We start from the raw sequence: 18,090 nt of genomic DNA on the forward strand, positions 1-18,090 counted from the left end.
GTTCAGGCAATTCTCCTGCCTCAGCCTCCTGAGTAGCTGGGATTACAGGCACGTGCCACCATGCCCAGCTAATTTTTTGTATTTTTAGTAGAGACGGGGTTTCACCATATTGACCAGGATGGTCTCGATCTCTCGACCTCGTGATCCACCCGCCTCGGCCTCCCAAAGTGCTGGGATTACAGGCTTGAGCCACCGCGCCCGGCCGCTCCAGAGCTCTTTCTACTCCAACAACCTCCCTCCTGTCACAGCTTCCTTCATGTCCTTTACAACTGGAGAGATGCTGCCTCTTGTTCCAAAGACCACCATCCATCATGGAAGGAGGGACATTTACAATACTGTGACCTCCAACCCCATGGGTTTCCCATCTGTGTTCTCATTCAGAAAGTCCTAGGCATGTAATGGCCACATATGTTTACTGGAAGAAAACACCACTGATAAAACTGTCACTGTGGAAGTATGGAGGTCTGGAGTCTCTCATAAGGCCATAAAGAAAATATGCACAGACTAATAAAGTTTCTCTTATGCTAGACACAGTAGAATGAAGAACTAATAGACAGTATTTACTATGTGCCAAGGACTGTCCTGGGAGAGTTACAATCAATAGGCTATCTAATTCAGTGCAGCAATTGACAGAGGTAGGTATTATTATAGTATCCTACAAACGGATGACAAAACTAAGTAACAAACAAAAGAAGCAACTTGGATGGAGCTCAGGAGACTGGCCCAGGGTCCCTGCTCTATGTACTGCTGCCTCCACAAAGTCATGGGTGCTGTCATTCTTCCTCTTCACCAACAAGAGCCTCTGCACAGAAAGTAGGACGTCCCTATGACCAGAGTAATCACTGCTCTTGATGAGGCCACTTACAGATACCACAGGTTATGTAAGGAGCAGAGCCCTCTTTAAGCTCCCCATAGCGGGTATAGTGTGCTACCACATTTCTCCCAGAACAGAGCTTTCCCTACTGAGCCTCAGCAGAAACCGGAACCTAATGGAAGTTCAGTAGCCTCAGACACGTAGAACAGACTAGATGCTACTTGTCTGCATGATCTTAGGTGGTACAGAGAGGATTCCTGTAAACATGGATTCAGCCTCTTGCTGAGAAAAGCAGGTAGTTCTTTGCCTGGGTCAGGAATCAATAGCTGGGATTGAAACCACAGTCCCACACCCACCTTACTGCAGATGTGGAAATGTTGCCAAATATTTTGACATCTGTCTTCCATTTTAACTAAATGTTAAAATACCCACTGCTATTTTCTATAAGTATGGGAAGCATGAAATTAATTTCGATGAAGAGAGCAGTTAGTTTCTTAAGACAAGACAGGGCATCATTCATCACTTTCGTGGTGGTCAACCTATAGAACTTACTGTATGTCTTCAGCCGATAGTTCAGGGAGTAGTCCACCGGACTTACAGGAAGTCTATTTTTGCTGACTCCAATATTCGGTTTGTTATCTTCCTGTTGGGAGTAGGATTTCTCAATGCCTTGTGGAACGTTCAACTCTGTGTTTTTTCTGGAAGGAGGCCTGCCAGATGCCACCTTGCTGATGTTTGGGGCAGAACACAGAAAGCCAGGGACTGGGGAGAAGAAACCCAAACACACGATGGATTAGAAACTGGTGACGTCAAATTGGTTTAATCAGGACTGAGGGATGTCACTGACAGCCCTGCCTATTGATTTGAAGATGTCGTTTGCCCGCTTTTACTCTTCTCATCTCCACTCTTGATCTCCTTAAAGTCAACTTGTCTTAGCTACTCAGTCACCTTGAAGCCAGGACATAAACACTTCTACCGTCATCTTGCTTATGAGTTCTGCAGGATCTCATAGGGTACAGAGAGGATTCCTGTAAACACGATTTAACCTCTTGCTGAGAAGAACAGGTGGTTCTGTGCCTGGGTCAGGAATCAATAGCTGGAATTTTAACCCTAGTCCCACACCCGCCTTACTACAGACATGGAAAAGTTGCTAAATACTTTGGCCTCTGTCTTCCATCTTTAACTAAATGTTAAAATACCCACTGCTATTTTCCTAGAAGTATGGGAAGGATGAAATTAACTTTGAAGAAGACAGTGTATCATTTCTCATAGACAAGACAGGACATTGTTCATCACTTTCATGACAGTGAACCTATAGAACTTACCTTCCGTTTAGCCGGCAGCCCAGGTAGTAGGCCACTTGACTCATAAGAAGTTTATTTTTGCTGTCTCTGCATGTCTGTTCTTCATCATGATCTTTTTGATCTTCTGTAAACAAATTCAGAAAAGCAGGTCACATTAAGCAAATCACACTTCACACAAGACGAAATCCATGTGCAGTCATAGTACAAGGATGTAAAATATTCTCAGTGTAAGTATGTGATATTCTGATGGGATTGTTGTAACAGGCCCCAGATTAAGTTGCCTCAGAAGTAGATGAGCCTATTTTTCAGATCCATGGGACAAAATCTCCCTCATCTGGTAGATCTTCATCACATATCCTCTGACCTAAGTCAGTGCAAATAATTAAAACTTTTTTCCAAAAATCTTCAAAAATTGCCCTACTTTCCAGAAGCATTGCTGCAATACCGATTTATCTCATCATATATCATGGTCAACGAATGGTTGGAGAAATTTATATAGGAGACTGGACCAAGGGATGAATTCTAACAACCTTTACTGAAAAAAGAATCTGTGGAGTCAGCCCGGTGTCTCATGCTTGGAATTCCAGCATTTTAGGAGGCCCAGAAGGCCTCAAGAGTTGACCTCAAGAGTTCAAGACCAGCCTGGCCAACATGGTAAAACCCCGCCTTTACTATAAATACAAAGATTAGCCAGGGGCTTTGGTGCCCACCAGGGATCCCAGCTAATAGGGAGGCTGAGGCACCAGTAGCAGGGTACTCCTTGCTCTTGATGGTGCCATTTACAGATACAATAAGTTCTATTAGGAGCAGGGACCTCCTCGAGCTCCTCAGAGGAGGTACTGTGTGCTATCACTGTGTTTCCCCCGGTGTCTGCAGAACACTGCTTTACCTACTGGGCCTCAGCAGAAACCAGAACCAAATGGAAGTTCAGCAGCCTCAGACATTAAGACCAACAGACTAGATGCTACTTGTCTGCAGGATCTTATATGGTACAGAGAGGATTCCTGTAAACATGATTTAGCCTTTTGCTGAGAAAAACAGGTGGTTCTCTGCCTGTGTCAGAAATCAATAGCAGGGATTGTAACCCCAGTCCCACACCCATGTTACTAAAGACATGGAAAAGTTGCTGATACTTTGGCCGCTGTCTTCCATCTTTAACAAAATATTAAAATAACCATTTCTATTTTCTACAAGTATGGGAAGGATGAAAATAATTTTGATGAAGAAAGAGTTTAGTTTCTCAAAGCAAGACAGTACATTATTTATCAATTTCATGGTGGTCAACCTATAGAACTTACTGTATGTCTTCAGCTGGTAGTTCAGGAAGTAGGCCACCTGACTCGTAAGAAGTCTATTTTTGCTCACTCTGAAAGTCGGTTTGTTTTCTTCCTGCTGGGAGCAGGATTTCTCAGTGCCTTCTGGAATGTTCACCTCTGTGTTTTTTCTGGAAGGAGGCCTGTCAGATGCCACCATGCTGACATTTGGGGCAGAACACAAAAAGCCAGGGGCTGGGGAGAAGAAACCCAAACATATGATGGGTCAGAAACTGGTGACATCAAATTGGTTTAATTGGGACTGAGGGATGTCACTGACAGCCCTGCCTATTGATTTGAAGATGTTGTTTCCCTGCTTTTACTCTTCTCATCTCCACTCTTGATCTCCTTAAAGTCAACTTGTCTTAGCTACTCAGTCACCTTGAATCTCGGAAAGAAACACTTCTTCCTTTATCTTGCTTATACGTTTTGCAGGATCTTATATGGTAGACAGGATTCCTGTCAACATGATTTAGCCTCTTGCTGAGAAAAACAGGTGGTTCTGTGCCTGTGTCAGGAATCAATAGCAGGGATATTAACACTAGTCCCACACCTGCCTTACTGTAGACGTGGAAAAGTTGCTAAATATTTGACCTCTGTCTTCCATATTTAACAAAACGGTAAAATACCCATTGCTATTTTCCTAGAAGTATGGAAAGGGTGAAATTAACTTTGAAGAGAGTGCATCATTTCTCAGAGAGAAGACAGGACATTGTTCAGCACTTTTGTGATGGTGAACCTATAGAACTTACCTTTTGTCTTCAGCCAGCAGCCCAGGTAGTAGGCCACTTGACTCATAAGAAGTTTATTTTTGCTGTCTCTGCATTTCTGTTCTTCATTGTGATCTTTTCGATCTTCTGTAAACAAATTCAGAATAGCATGTCACATTAAGCAAATCACAATTCACACAGACCAAATCAGTGTCCACTCATAGTACAAGAATTTAACATTTTCTTAGTGTAAGAATGTGATATTCTGACAGGATTGTTCTAACGGGCCCTAGACTAAGTTGCCCTAGAAATATATAAGCCTGCATTTCAGATCCATGGGACAAAATCTCCCTCATCTGGAGATCTTGATCATATCCTCTGACCTAAGTCCGTGCAAAAAATTAAAATATTTTCCCCAAAATCTTCCAAAAATTGCCCTAACTACTTTCCAGAAGTATTGCTACAATATTGATTTATCTCATCATATGTCATGGTCAATGAATGGTTAGAGAAATTGATATAGGAGACTGAACCAAGGGATGAATTCTAACAACCTTTACTGAAAAAAGAATCTGTGGAGTCGGCATGGTGGCACACACCTGAAATCCCCACATTTTAGGAGGCACAGGAGGGCAGATCCCTTGACCTCAGGAGTTCAAGACCAGCCTGGCCAACAGGGTGAAACACCTCCTCTACTGAAAATACAAAAGTTAGTCTAATGTGATGGTGCTGACCAGGGATCCCAGCTGATTGAGAGGCTGAGGCACCAGTACCAGGGTATTCCCTGCACTTGATGGAGCCACTTACAGATACCACATGTTCTATTAGGAGCAGGGTCCCCTTTAATTTCCCGATAGCTGGTACTGTGTGCTATCACCGTGTTTCCCCCAGTGTCCCCAGAACACAGCTTTGCCTATCGGGCCTCAGCAGAAACCAGAACTGAATGGAAGTTTGGTAGCCTCAGACATTTAGACCAACAGACTAGATGCTACTTGTCTGCAGGATCTTATATGGTACCAAGAGGATTCCTGTAAACATGGATTTAGCCACTTGCTGAGAAAAACAGGTGGTTCTGTGCCTGTGTCAGAAATCAATAGCTGGGATTCTAACCCCAGTCCCACACCCACCTTACTGCAGACATGGAAAATTTGCTAAATACTTTGGCCTCTGTCTTCCATCTTTAACAAAATGTTAATATAACCATTGCTATTTTCTGCAAGTATGGGAAGGATGAAATTAATTTTGATGAAGAAATTGGTTAGTTTCTCAAGACAACACAGCACATCATTCATCACTTTCACGGCGGTGAACCTATAGAACTTACTGTATGTCTTCAGCTGGTAGTTCAGGAAGTAGGCCACCTGACTCATAAGAAGTCTATTTTTGCTGGCTCTGAAATTTGGTTCGTTTTCTTCCTGCTGGGAGGATTTCTCAATGCCTTCTGGAACATTCACCTCTGTGTTTTTTCTGGAAGGAGGCCTGCCAGATGCCACCACGCTGACGTTTGGGACAGAACACAGATAGCCAGGGACTGGGGAGAAGAAACCCAAACACATGATGGGTTAGAAAATAGTGACATCAAATTGGTTTAATTGGGACTGAGCGATGCCACTGACAGCCTTGCCTATGATTTGAAGATGTATTTCCCTGCTTTTACTCTTCTTACCTCATCTCTCAATCTCCTTAAAGTCAACTTGTCTTAGCTACTCAGCCACCTTGAAATTAGGAAATAAATACCTCTACCTTTATCTTGCTTATAAGTTCTGCGGATCTTATATGGTACAGAGAGGATTCCTGTAAACATGATTTAGCCTCTTGCTGAGAAATACAGGTGATTCTGTGCCTGTGTCAGGAATCAATTGCTGGGATATTAACACTAGTCACACACCCGCATTACTGCATATGTGGAAAAGTTGCTAAATACATTGGCCTCTGTCTTCCATATTTAACAAAATGCTAAAATACCCATTGCTATTTTCCTAGAAGCATGGGAAGGATAAAACTAACTTTGAAGAAGAGAATGCATCATTTCTTATAGACAAGATAGGACATTGTTCAGCACTTTCGTGACAGGGAACCTATAGAACTTACCTTCCATCTTCAGCTGGCAGCCCGGGTAGTAGGCCACTTGACTCATAAGGAGTTTATTTTTGCTGTCTCTGCATTTCTGTTCTTCATCGTGATCTTTTCGATCTTCTGTAAACAAATTCAGAAAAGCAGGTGACATTAAGCAAATCACACTTCACACAAGACCAAATTAGTGTTCTGTCATAGCACAAGAACTTAAAATATTCTCAGTGTAAGAATGTGGTACTCTGACACGAATGTTCTACTGGTCCCTAGATTAAGTCACCCTAGAAGTATATGAACCTGCTTTTCAGATCCATGTGACAAAATCTCCCTCATCCGGTTGATCTTAATCACATACTCTGACCTAAGTCAGTGTAAAAAATTAAAACTTCTTCCCAAAATCTTCAAAAATTGCCCTACTTTCCAGAAGCGTTGTTGCAATACTGATTTATCTAATCATATATCATTGCCAATGAATTGTTAGAGAAATTGACATAGGAGACTGGACCAAGGGATGAATTCTAACAACCTTTACTGAAAAAAGAATCTGTGGAGCAGGCATTGTGGCTCATGCCTGGAATCCCAGCACTTTAGGAGGCTCAAGTGGGCAGATCACTTGACCTCAGGAGTTCAAGACCAGCCTGGCCAACATGGTGAAACCCTGCCTCTACTATATATACAAAACTTAGCCAGGTGTGGTGGTGCCCACTGGGGATCCCAGCTGATGGGGAGGATGAGCCACCAGTACAGGGTACTCCCTGCTCTTGATGGTGCCACCTACAGATACCACAGGTTCTATTAGGAACAGGGTCCCCTTCCAGCTCCTCACAGTGGATACTGTGTGCTATCACTGTGTTTCCCCCAGTGTTCCCAGAACACAGCTTTGCCTACTGGGCCTCAGTAGAAACCAGAACCAAATGGAAGTTCATTAGCCTCAGACATTCAGACCAACAGACTAGATGCTACTTGTCTATAGGGTCTTATATGGTACAGAGAGAATTCCTGTAAACATGATTTAGCCTTTTGCTGAGAAAAACAGGTGGTTCTGTGCCTGTGTCAGAAATCGATAGCTGGGATTTTAACCGCAGTCCCACACCCACCTTACTGCAGACATGGAAAAGTTGCTAAATACTTTTGCCACTGTCTTCCACATTTAAGTAAATGTTAAAATACCCATTGCTATTTTCTGCAAGTATGGGAAGGATGAAATTAATTTTGATGAAGAGAACAGTTAGTTTCTTGAGACAAGACAGAACATCATTCATCACTTTCATGGTGGTCAACCTGTAGAACTTACTGTATGTCTTCAGCTGGTAGTTCAGGGAGTAGTCCACCTGACTCATAAGAAGTCTATTTTTGCTGGCTCTGATATTTGGTTTGGTCTCTTCCTGCTTGGAGTAGGAATTCTCTGTTATCTGGAAAGTTCACCTCTGTGGTATTCCTGGAACACGTCCTGCCAGCTGCCACCATGCTGACATTTGGGGCAACACAGGTAGAGCCAGGGATTGGGGAGAAGAAACCCAAACACATGATGGGTTAAAAACTAGAAATCAAATAGTTTTAATCAGGACTGGGAGATGTCTATAACTCAAATTGTTAACTTACTGTTGAGAAATAGTTGATCCCACCTCACAGCACTTTAGGGTCCTTAACCGCAAAAACAAGATTCACAATGCTTGAGCTGAGAACTGAAGGCACTGTCTGCAGCTCAGACTCTGACAAGAGTATGGGAGATAGTGGCCAGAATCCCAGGTAACGGTCTGCTGTTGCAATAACAGGATTAGAAGCTGGGCGTGTCATGGAATCTTAGGAGCCCTTCATTCCATTGCCCAGGGTTTGCTAAAACACAGGCCTCCTGGTCTCATCTGAGGTCACAACAGATGGAGACCATTACCCTGTAAGTCACTATCAGTATTTGTGTACCATTGTGACAATGCCACAGTGCCATCTCATTCCCAATACTTCTAAGCATGTGCCTCATTTTTCACCTCTTATGTGTATAAAATCATCAAGGCAGAAACAGTTTCCCAACACATGATACTTCCTTAATGCTAGTCATGAAGTCAGTCACCTCTCCTTCTCATATGTTAAAACAGAATTTAAGGCTTTTCCACAAGTTTAAGATATCAATCTATTACACTGCCATGATATCCTCTGAGTCTTCTGCAGCTTTTTCTGTATCCACTAGAAAGTCAATGAGTAATTCATTCCTTAAAAATGTTTTCTTTCCTGGCTCAATATTCTTCTTGCTGCATCCCATGGTTATGCTGATTTAGTTTTTCTTACTGGCAGATACCACTACACTGATGTTTGTGGCAGAAGAGGCTTTTCATTACACTTAAGAACAGTGTGGCATCCCTGCATTCAAAGATTCCTCTATGTGGGATGATTTGTTTTTTAATGTGACTGAACACTACATCTCATACTTGTCACTTATAGATGTCATTCTAGTCCCAGAAGAGCTCTTTTCAAGGTGTCAGGTCATTGAAATCATTTCTTTAGAGATCTCTTGAAAGCATGTGTGACCATCTATCTTGGGAAGTCTTGGAAATCTGATATGATTTTGTTGTTTTCATTTTTTCCATATAGTGAAAATAACAGGGCCATGAGTGGTCCTTATGGAATACTGTTTGATATTTTTCTGAGTTGGTCTAACACCATTGATGTGTGCTTGCATCCCACTAACCAAACACAGCAAGATCAAGGTGATGGTCAGGGGTGGTTGGTGGTCCTCCGTGTTGCTGTGCAATAGAAGGTGAATTTGAGATGAGAGGAGAGTAGAGAAGAGTGATCCGCTGAACCACCCCCTCACTTTCTCAGCCATCATATCCACCTAGGTTTTGTGAGCCTGGGATTTGGGAGACTGTTCTGTAACCCAAGTCTCCTATGTTTGGCTTCAGGGCTTGCCTGAGTTGAGGGTGCAATGCGTGTGACACTGGGATGCCCAGCATTCATGTGGCAATGAAGGAAGGAGGACTGGATCAATCCCATTGGAAAGCATGCCTCTCTGCAGCCCCCACCATCCTCCAACTACACTGTAAGGATACTGCCTTGAGATACATCAAAGGCTTTAATTAAATATATATTCTGGTGTCTGGGAGCCCCGACATTCTGTGGCAGAAAGAAAATCTGTCAAATTTCTTCATTTTAAAAATGATGAAACTGCAGGTTCACAAAGTTATGGGCTTACTCGAAGTCACACAGAGATGAGTTTTGAGAACTGCTAACAAAAGCGATCACAGTAATTATTCCATAATTATTCATAGGATTTGTGTCATTCTGTAAATATTCATAAAATCATTCAGTAATTATTTGTTGACCAATTTGTACCAGGCATTTTGCTTAAAACTGTGCACATATTTGGACAGCATATCTTCATCGTAATCTTCAAGGTAATGCTGTTATCCTAACAATCAGGTAAGAAACCTGAACAAGAGGGCTAAGAAATCATGAATTTGGCCATATTTCCATTGTTTGGTTTCTGTGATGCTGGATGAATGACCAGAATGAGTCACAAGAAGAGTATTCATTCCTGTATCATTTTTCAGGACAGAGATGTGCCCTCCTAGAGTATTGCTACCAAAATTCAGAAGTGTCTGCAACCTTGCTTTAACAGCATGGGAAATAACCTCTATTACCTGGAATTTCCCTGGAACTTTGGAATATACAAGAGAAGTATGAGACTTGGGTCTTCCCTTGACTGTATTTAATTCTCTCTTCTATGGAATATCAATGATTCTCAGTAAGACTTTTGCTTTTTTTCTCTCTTTTTTTTTTTTTTCCTTGAGACAGAGTCTTGCTCTGTCACCAGGTTGAAATGCAGTGGCACAATCTCAGTTCACTGCAACCACTGCTTCCTGGAGGCAAGCGATTCTCTTGCCTCAGTCTCCTGAGTAGCTGGTACTACAGGCACATACCACTAAGCCCAGCTAATTTTTGTGTTTTTAGTAGAGACAAGGTTTCACCATGTTGGCCAAGATGGTCTTGATATTTTGACATCGTGATCCACCCGTTTTGGCCTCCCAAAGTGCTGGGACTACAGGCATGAACCACCACACCCAGCCGACTTTTGCCTTTTTATAACCACAATACATGTTTTATGAAGAAGATTTTACTAATAGTTCCATTTAGAAAGAATAAATATGAGCTATGGTTTAGGTTTTATGCCCTGGGCTTACTATTTATATGATTTCTCTTTTGAGATTAAATTCTGATGTAAATAGAAAAATACTTATTACTTATCAAAGCAAATTCATTATTGGTTTGAGTTTTTGACGCTGAAGCACAAACTATTGACTTTCTCTTTGTCTGTCCCCTTCAGTGCTGTTCATTGTCTAACAGTATGACCTGACCATGCCCCTGCACTTACCCTCAACCTGCTCAACCATCTCCATGCACTGTTCAATTCCATCTGTGATTCAGGCTCCTCCCAAGGATCCCTGAAATGGGTACAGGTCTCAGGAGATCAGACACATTCCAGGCACAAAAGTAACCCATACTGTAAAGCGGGCAGCTGTGTTTCCACTTCCCTGACATTGGCAGTGATGTCTTAGGACAGGGAGAAATACTTTCCCTTGTTAGGGGTCTGTTCTTCATGTATCAGGGCCTCTGATCTAATGCACACAACTGTCCTGAATGTGAATGAACTTGTTAAATTTCTGATTTCTTGCTAGGTGGCTAGAACAGATTTGTAAGGCTTCCTTACTTATCCATGTCTGCTGAAGTCTGAATTCTTACCAGTATGATTCCTTTTCTTGTAAGGGGCAGCTTAGGGAAGACTGGCCCCATTGTCATGCAAAGAGAGGTAAAGTGAATTTCTACTCAAAACAACCTTGAATTTGAAACTGGGTCTTCCACTGTTTCAAAGCTGGACTGTAGGTCCAAATGTGTACATATTTGGACACCATATCTTCATCAGAATCCTCAGGCATGTGTCCTCAAGGGCTTGTGTGTTGGCTATACTCAGCATAAGGTTATTTCTCATTATGGCAAATTATAATTAATTTGCCAGGATATAATTCATTATCAAGATAAAGTTATTTATCATTATGGCAAGCACAAATTTAGAAGACTTATTAAATTTACTTCTTTGTTTCCCCAGCTGGAAACACTCAATAGCTACTGATATCACCAGCGTCCTCTGAATACCTTGGCTGTGTTAACTGCTTTGACTCAACATGGAGGAGTGGCATTGCTGTACTGTACCTCGAGATGCTGAAATATGGCTGAAGTCCAGGGTCACTGACCCAGGACATCCACTGAGGTCATCTCATGCGGCATCGGCCACTGGTTTCAATGAACCCGCCATCACTACACTTCTCATGAATCACCAGTCACTAGACTGAGAATTGTGTGAAAGCTGGGATCCTATTTTACTCACCTCTGTGGTCATGGTTCTTAGCTAAGGGCCCAGCACAGAGGGGCCTCTCAGCAGCGTTCAGCCATGACTGAATAAAATTGATTAGAAACCTCCGACCCTTTCACCTACATTTCTGTCCCCAATGTCTTATAAGGATGCTCTTTCTCTCAGAATGCTGCAAATCCCCTTCCATAGAGAGGCGCCTGACCTACACCATCCCTGCCCCAGGATCCTCTCCTGTGGGAGCTTGAAGGAAGACTAGCCTGTTCTGCATTTTTTTTTTGAGGTGGAGTTTCGCTCTAGTTACCCAGGCTTGAGTACAATGGTGTGATCTCGGCTCACTGCAGCCTCCGCCTCCTGGGTTCAAACAATTCTCCTGCCTCAGCCTCCCGAGTTGCTGGGACTACAGGCGCACACCACCATGCCCAGCTAATTTTCTTTTGTATTTTCAGTAGAGATGGCGCTTCACCATGTTGACCAGGATAGTCATAAATATCTTGACCTTGTGATCCACCCACCTTGGCCTCCCAAAGTGCTCAGATTATAGGCGTGAGCCACTGCACCCAGACAGTCTGAAAATGTTCTCTTATGCTTCCCCCTGTCATTAGCAGCAGTGTCCTTTGACATACCCTCCCATCTTCCAGGCTGCCACAACACCTCAGTTGGGTAGAACTACTGTATTTTGTTGAAATCATCTGTTTGTGTTCTTCCACTCACTGGCTTGAGTTTCCTTAGAGACATTAAATACCTGAATCCCAAGTGCTTAGCACAGTATAAAGAAAAGTAAATAATAAATATTTATGAAAAACTTCCCTCAACTGAAGGTGCAGAAGAATAGTATAAGTATCACTGCTTCATATACAAGCAAGGGACACTTACTCTGGCACCTGACCTAGGGCAGAGCTGTTTGATGTAAGAATGGACATCTCCAACCTTTCTCCAAGCACGGTTATTCCCTCTAACCCACACTGACCTGAAGAGCATCCACTGCTACGGCAGCCCCAAGGTCGAGCCTCTGGGGTCTGGGGTGGAGGCTCACGGTCACATCCTCCCCCTCCTGGAATTGAAGGTGCCCCTCACTATAAACCAGCTCTGATCTACCCTATGGCTCTCCCCAGCCAGAGGCAGGAGATTCCTGTTGAGTAAGTTTCTCAGTCCCCACTGCTCAGCTCATGCTGCTCCTTGAGAATGTAAATGATCATAGGCATTGCCCATTTCCCTTCAGGCTTCTGTCCCAGTTTGTCCTTATTCTCCCCTTCTTTGGTTTTCATTTACCAATGGCTTGTCCTTTGTGGATTATTCTCATCCCCTAAACCTGCTGACTTTCTTTCTTCCACCTGTTCCCTCAGCTCTGGGATTCCAGCATGTAGACTCAGCTGAGGCTCCTGCAGGAGACACACAGAGTTAGGTCTCAGCTGGAGGCCCCAGACAGCATTGAAAACCATCTCAATTCCTCAGAGTCTCAGAGAAAACAGAGCAGGAAGGGACCTTGGAGAGGTACAATAAGCCCCAACCTTACCGATGAGGAACTTGAAGCCCAGAAAGAAAAGGACTCTTCCAGGCTCCCTCCCTCACCACTTGGTGTCAGCAGATCCCACACACAAGCCTTGGCCTCAGCCCCCTTGTGCAGAGCAGGTAACTCACCCTCCGGAAGCTCACTGCTGCCTTTCAGAAACTTTAGATGAAAAATAGCCATTTCCTCTGTGAAAACAAAAAGAGTAAAAGCCCCTTTCTTTGGACAAACCCTTTATCACAGTTCTATAGTCCTGGCATTTATACTTAGCTGTCATTCACTGGCTGGTAGACTGGGGCAGGGAGCACATAGGATTAAATAGCGTTTCACACAACCCTGCTTTCCCGGCTTGGGCTCTCAGCTCCTCCAGTCTTCTTCAAAAACTTTCTTCTGCTGTAACTTCTGGAGAGTCCAGGTCCTCACCTGGGTCATTTCTCCACGAAGATCCCTGTTATTTACTTCCTCTCCTGGAGATAGAGAGGGCAGAGATTTGTTCTGGGACTCCATAGTCTTAGGTTTTCTCCTAAGCCAGCCAGAGCAGCTGAAAGAAATCATGATTGTGAGAGTTCAGGACAGTGAAGAGAGCACAGGCTCACAAGGACAGCCCCTCGAAAAATCCCAGAAAGAAAAAGAGATGGTCAGGACCGTCACATGGGCAGTATCTGACCAATTCTGCTGGGGATGATGCAAAAAGGATTAAGTGGAGGATGCTGCCATGAGGAGAAAGGGGAAGAACCAAAAGAGTGGGGGAAGAAGAAAATAAAATGTTTTCAATAACGATAGAAAAAAATGCAGAGCCCGGCGGCAAAGGCCCCTGTCACAGAGGGTTAGTTCCAGGCTGAGGAGCCTAATCAAGAAATTCCTGCTGGACTTTGCTCAGCCCCATTTCAAAATGGTTTTGGATCAGTGAGTTTGTTGCCTCCACTTTCCCTCTTTTTGAACAAGAACCACTAGCATCGTTATTCTGTGATTGTTCCACCAGTGCACATTGAGGACAGATAAGCTGTTTGTTCAGTTTCACAGGTCAACAGAGATAAGGGAATTATATCAAGGATCTGTACTTGGGCCAGGCACGGTGGCTCATGCCTGTAATCCTAGCACTTTGAAAGGCCTAGGGGGACAGATTCCCTGAGGTCAGGAGTTTCAGACTAGCTGGCCAACAGGGCAAACCCCATCTCTACTAAAGATACAAAATAATTAGCTGAACCCAGTGGTGCATGCCTGTAATCTCAGCTACTCAAGAGGCTGAGGCAAGAGAATTGCTTGAACCCAGGAGGCAGAAGTTGTAGTAAGCCAAGATCATACCACTGCACTCCAGCATGGGTCAGAACAAGACTCACTCTCAAAAACAAAAAAGAATCTGTACTTAATGGACACCCTCAGAAGCCTCATTTGTACTTGGTGTAGATGATTTAAATGAGATTTTAAACTTTCGATCAGATTAGAGCTACATGACATTTTTCACTTTGAACTAATGCATTCATGACACAAAACTTGGAAACCTTAGGTGAGAGGGTGAATGTATTTTGCATCTGTGAGGAACGTGAATGTCTTGGGACTAGAAGTTGAACTGTGATAGGTGGAATTTCTAAAATGGTCTCCAAATATGCTGTACCCTTATCTCTGGAACCTGTTAAGCTGATGAGACATTTCTGTGATTATGCTGTTACATGGCAATCATATGACTTTAAAGAGTGATATGGTTTGGCTCTGTGTCTCCACCCAAATTTCATGTTGAATTATAATCCTGAGTGTTAGAGGTGGGGCCTTGCGGGAGGTTATTGGATCATGGGGAAGGTTTCTAATGGCTTAGCACCATCCCCCAAGTGCCATCACATGAAAGAGTTTCCATGAGATCTAGTTGTTTAAAAGTATGTAGCACTTCTCCCCGTTCCTCTCTCTCTCTCTCTCTCCCCCTCCCCTTCATCCCCCAGCCCCCTGCCGACCATGTGAAGACCATGCCTGCTTCCATTTCCACCATGATTGTAAGTTTCCTCAGGCCTCCCAAGGAGAAGCCTGCACAGCCCACAGAACCATGATCTGATTAAAGCTTTTTCTTTATAAATCACCCAGCTCATTAATTATAACACTGCAAGAACAGACTAATACAAAGGCTGAGCTTTCCTGAGTGCACCAGATGGAATCACATCACTCCCTGAGTGTCAGAGATTTCTCTAGTGGGTAGGAGAAGACAAAGTCAGAGAGAGGATGGGAGCTGGAGAAGAATTCCATGGGCTGTTGTTGGTTGGAAGATGGGAAAAGTGAGAAAGAATGCAGGTGGCTTCTGGAGTCATGGTGTCTCCTGGCTGTGAGCCAGGGGCACTGAAAAAGGGATCTCAGTCTTCCACCCACAAGAAGAGGAATTCTGCCAATACATCTGTAGTGAACTTGGAAGAGTAGCCTCGCCCCTAGATGAAAAACACAGGCAGCCCATACTGGATTTCAGCCTCCTAAGACCCTGATCAGAGAACCCAATCATTCCTGATTTCTGTGGTTTGAAACCACTAACTTGTTATAATGCGTTAATAGGTAGCAACAGAAAACTAGTTATAGGTGCCTATCTGTACTCTTTTTATATTTTCACATACATGTATGCTAATCCCTATCGGCACAAAAAAAGAAAAAAAAAGCAAGGGGCTACAGTAAAATGTTATACTTACCTTTATGGGAGCACTGTAAGGGCTGTTCCAGAGCCCTTGCAACTTGAAGAAGATAATGAAGGGCATTTCAGGCAGGTGAGAAGTGTCTCTTCAATGTTACCAATCCAATTTCTGAAAGAAAAAAAAAAGATGGTAAAATATTTAACTCCAGCCAGGTGTGGTGGCTCATGCATGTAATCCCAGTACTTTGGGAGGCTAAGGTGCGTGGATCACCTGAGGTTGGTAGTTCGAGACCAGCCTGATCAACATATAGAAACTCTTCGTCTACTAAAAATACAAAATTAGCCAGGCATGGTGGTGCATGCCTGTAATCCCAGCCACTCGAAAGGCTGAGGCACAAGAATCACTTGAACCCTAGAGGTAGAAGTTGCACTGAGCTGAGACTGCACATAGAACTCCAGCATGGTGGCTCATGCCTGTAATCCCAACACTTTGGGAGGCTGAAGAAGGCAGATCACCTGAAGTTGAGAGTTCAAGACCAGCCTGACCAACATGGAGAAACCCTGTCTCCACTAAAAATACAAAATTAGCTTGGCATGGTGGTGCATGCCTCTAATCCCAGGTACTTGGGAGGCTGAGGCAGGAGAATTGCTTGAACCCAGGAGGCAGAGGTTGCAGTGAGCCAAGATCACACCACTGCACTCCAGCCTGCACAACAAGAGTGAAACTCCGGCTCAAAAACAAACAAACGTAACTCCACATAACATTATCTGCAAATTCATCATCTACATTTCTAATAGAAGGATTTTTTTTTTTTAGTTCTTTCACTTGTGCTCACCAGACAAGGTCTGATAGCAACTATATGTTACGAGCATAGACAAATTCAAGGAGAGCAATAAACAGGACTACTGCTAAGTGTCCTCAAAGAAGGCCCTTAGAATAAAATATCTCCTCTACTTGACACAAGAGTAAGACAATGGTCCATTATATAAAATCCCAATCTAATAAAAGCTGAAATGTAATGTTGTCTGTTTCCCAAATTTTAATTTTGTTCAGGCTCCGTCATGGTGACCAGGGATTGGAAAATGACTGCAAAGAGCCTCTGGGGAATCTGGGGAGGGAAAAAATGTAGTCTGTATTCTAAGAGGGTACTGAAGTGATGGCTACAAAATTCTACATATCTACTGAAATTATTCAATTCTACATTTGCGATTAGTGACTTTAATTACAAGTAACTTGTTCAATGAAATTTCTGGTTTCTACTCCAACTTGTAAGGAGCCAGGAGGTCACCACTTCTCCTCACAACAAGAAAAAAGGTGAACAATCTGAAAATTATCAAACCTTATTAGAGGGACTAGAGGAGAGGTCACAGGGCAAATTGCCATGCTGAAAACAAGAAAGACAGGCAAACACAGGAAACAGAAGCTGCTGAAGCCAGCAATTGGAGGGAGGACTTAAATGGTACTGACAGATTACTAGAAGCTGAGGTTGGCCTGGCTTGAGCATTCAAAACTCCCTGGGGCCCAGATTTAGAGGGGATCTCACACTTTTCTAAGTTTTACCACCTGGAGCCCAACCAGGTTCTCATAGTAAAGATCAGAAAAATGCCTACAGAACTGACACTGCTGACTTCAGCTCTAACTAAAAAGCTACAGTAATCAAACAGTATGGAAATTTGTGAAGAAAGAAAAAAACAGACAAATAGGTCACTAGAAAAGAATACAGAGCTCGGAAATAGACTGATCTTTGAGAAAGGCGCAAATGCAATTTAACAGGGAAAGGATAGTCTTTTCAACAGATGGTGCTAGAATGACTAGATATCCACATGTGAAAAATAAATAAATCTAGACACAGATTTTACACCTTTCACAAATGGATCTTACACCTGAATGTAAGGTGCAAACCTGTAAGACTCCTAGAGGATGACATGGGGGAAAATCTGGGTGACTGTGGGTTTAGTGATGACTTCTCAGATACAATGTCAGAACAATCCAGGAAAGAAAAAATTGATAAGTTGAACTTCATTAAAATTAAAAACTTCTGCTCTGTGAAAGATATTGTTAAGGAAATGAATAAACAAGTGATAGACTGGGGAAAAAATATTGGCAAAAGACAGATCTGATGAAAGTCTGGTGTCCCAAATATATAAAGGACTCTTAAATCTCAATAATAAAAGAGCAAACCACCCAATTTAGAAATGGGCGAAAGATCTGGATACTTCACCAGAAAAGATATACGGATGGCAAATAAGCATATGAAAAAGATGCTCAAAATCATGTGTCACTAGGAAATTGCGTATTCAACCAATGAGATACCACTACACTATAATATACACCTAATAGAATGGCTCAAATCCAAAGAAGTGACAATACCAAAGGCTGTCAAAGATGCAGAGCAACAGGAACT

Source organism: Cebus imitator, unplaced genomic scaffold (assembly GCF_001604975.1).
Source record: "Cebus imitator isolate Cc_AM_T3 unplaced genomic scaffold, Cebus_imitator-1.0 Scaffold725, whole genome shotgun sequence".
In the NCBI taxonomy this organism is placed as follows: Eukaryota; Metazoa; Chordata; class Mammalia; order Primates; family Cebidae; genus Cebus; species Cebus imitator.